The sequence below is a fragment of the Triticum aestivum genome, chromosome 3B (assembly GCF_018294505.1).
Source record: "Triticum aestivum cultivar Chinese Spring chromosome 3B, IWGSC CS RefSeq v2.1, whole genome shotgun sequence".
Classification (NCBI taxonomy): Eukaryota; Viridiplantae; Streptophyta; class Magnoliopsida; order Poales; family Poaceae; genus Triticum; species Triticum aestivum.
In genome coordinates this window covers 688,936,408-688,938,914 of record NC_057801.1, presented here as the reverse complement: position 1 = coordinate 688,938,914, position 2,507 = coordinate 688,936,408, and the positions used below count along the sequence as shown (strand labels likewise).

Genomic DNA, 2,507 nt, shown 5'->3' with positions numbered 1-2,507 from the left:
ACTCCTATATCGCACTAGGTTTTTCACGATTCATCTTCCTCGCTGCCACTTTCGCTTCCGCCGCCGCGCCGCATGCTCTCCCGGCCAAGAATGCACATGAAATGTAAGGGCATGTACAATGATTGATAAGATAATCTTATCTTAAGTTTTACATGTAAATTAGAGATGACAAAAAACATGTCTACAATGGGTCATCTCTTAGCCTTATCTTCAATTATTAGTTGTTCCTAAAAACGTGGTGAGACATATTATGCTAAGAGATCATCTCTTGTCTTCTCTTAAATAAGATAAGACAAGCCTTCTCTTATGATTTCTCTCTCCTCCACCTCATCATTTATCCTACGTGACACTCTTAAGATAGAACCATTGTACATGCCCTAAGTATTCAATCACCCCTCATTACTTCCACCTCGCCCGGTCCCCGTTCTCGCTGAGCTGTTCTGATGGCCCCATGGCTACCGCCTATATAAGACAATCAGGACGCATTGGTTGGACATTGTATTAGATCACAGGCTGAGCAAATACAAGATGTGCCGCCGCCGGCTTGTAGAAAACACTAGATTAGGGATGGCTTGCGGCCAAAGCAGAGAGTGCTAGCTGTTCATGGCGCCTTTCTGCACTCGGCGAAGAGAAATCACCGATGTCGCTGCTCACGGCTCTGAAGGGAGATCAATGGCGTTGTTTCCCACGGAAGCGACGGAAGATCTCATCACACCACATGATCACCAAAGGACCTCTGCTCTGCACATACATCTTCCTTCGAAATCACGCTGTTGTCATGTTTTCAGGTCAAGTGTGCTTGGGTATCATCTAACATATCACAGGACTGGTAAGGTTTTTTCCTTGGTTATTATTTTAATGTGACAATTCTGCTTTGCTATGCTATACACGAGAAGTTTCTTTACATGCTTGGTTGTTTTCTTCGTATGCATCAGAATTGATTGGTTTCATTCTTGGTTTGTCATGCGGATGTGTAATCATGACTCCTCCTGCTGTTCACGGAATAGGTTTCCGCCATCACTCACGCTGTATTTATTTATCTCATGTTATATTCCCCTTCCTTGCTTACAAATCTTCCTTGTCCATGCAGCAGTTGCAGCCGCCCCATTGCTTCTCTAGAGTTGCAGCCAGGGGGTCTACGCTAGCAATGTAAAAGATTTTATTCAGATTAAGCAATAAGTGTGTTAAATGTTCATCTATTTCCATTAACCTTTCATCATTCTCTCTCTGTTACTTTTTGCAATTTTCTTCCAGTATTTTTTTCTTAGCACATGCTTTTGAGTTGAGAAACCTATTAACTACGCTGCTCAGACCCTAGGAAGAAGTCGGTAGGATTCTTAAATTTGTGGCATCATTAAAATCTTAAACTAATATTAGTCATATGCTCAGGTTGATTCCTTATGAATAGTAGTACGACATTAACATTTTATATTTTTCAAGTTGGATAAAATTGTTGGTGCAATATGCGTATGTTCTTTTACTTTGTTGTGCACCAGAGAATACGCTTTTTATACCTCCTGACACCACCTGGTACTGCTACGATTATTTGAAAGCCCTCTTAGTAGTAACCTTTTTTCGGCTCAATAGTCTTTTAGGGGTTTGGCTCTATATTCATTGATGGTTAGCAAATCCTCATTTGTTAAGTTTGTATTCTTATATAATTTCGTTCTCAGGATTTAATTGTGGCTACGTTTATAGCAAGAACATTTCATACCTTACATGTACTCTTTTTGTTTGGTGTATATTAGCATATGTTTCCTATGATGCTACCCGATAAACTACTGTCGCATTGGCCCAATGTTCAAGCCCCTATAATGAGAGCCATGTAACAAGGATTTTCAACTTCCAATGAAAGCTAACAATGTGAAGCAACGGAGGATTATGTCCAATAAACAAGCAAAGTTGGAAGAAATCAAGTCCAGATTCGATTGACTTTTAAATCGACCCACTCGCTTTCACTCAATTTTTTGTAAATACATGATGTGTCCTCTTCGTGAAGTATAAATTGATGAGCTGAAATCATGTTATGTCGAGGATGAATGAGTGTCATATATCTATTCCATTATCCAAACACAATAGATTGTGAACGAGTGAAGTTTCTTTACATGGAAGTAATGCAACTTTGTTCACATTTTTGCGCTATTTGCAAATTATCTGTTTGGCAACAAGCATTGTACTTCCTGATAAATACAAAAATTATCACTACCGTGTTAAATTGAGTCCATTTTTAGTACTTCCATGAAATAAGTTAATAGCTAATGAGTTTCCAAGGTAAACAAAAAAAATCAAGGTACAATAAATACAATTTTTACATCAATTTGTAAGTTGGTTCCCGCGCAACGCGCGCGGAATCATCTAGTTTTAGAATCACCACTCCCTTCATTTTCATCTTGTTCTATCTATCAAAATGAACGAAACGACTTACGAGTACTCCCTCCGTCCGAAAATACTTGTCATCAAAATAAATAAAAGTGGATGTATCTAGATGTATTTTAATTCTAAATACA

At 38.7% G+C, this 2,507-nt stretch overlaps 1 long non-coding RNA gene across 1 annotated transcript; it reads left to right on the top strand.

The window, feature by feature from the left end:
• Positions 1-432: 432 nt before the first annotated feature.
• LOC123066079 (uncharacterized) lies at positions 433-2,062 on the top strand. Its single transcript, XR_006431220.1, has 3 exons — positions 433-829; positions 936-1,007; positions 1,091-2,062. It is a non-coding gene; the product is annotated as an uncharacterized lncRNA (long non-coding RNA).
• The last annotated feature ends 445 nt before the right edge of the window (positions 2,063-2,507 follow it).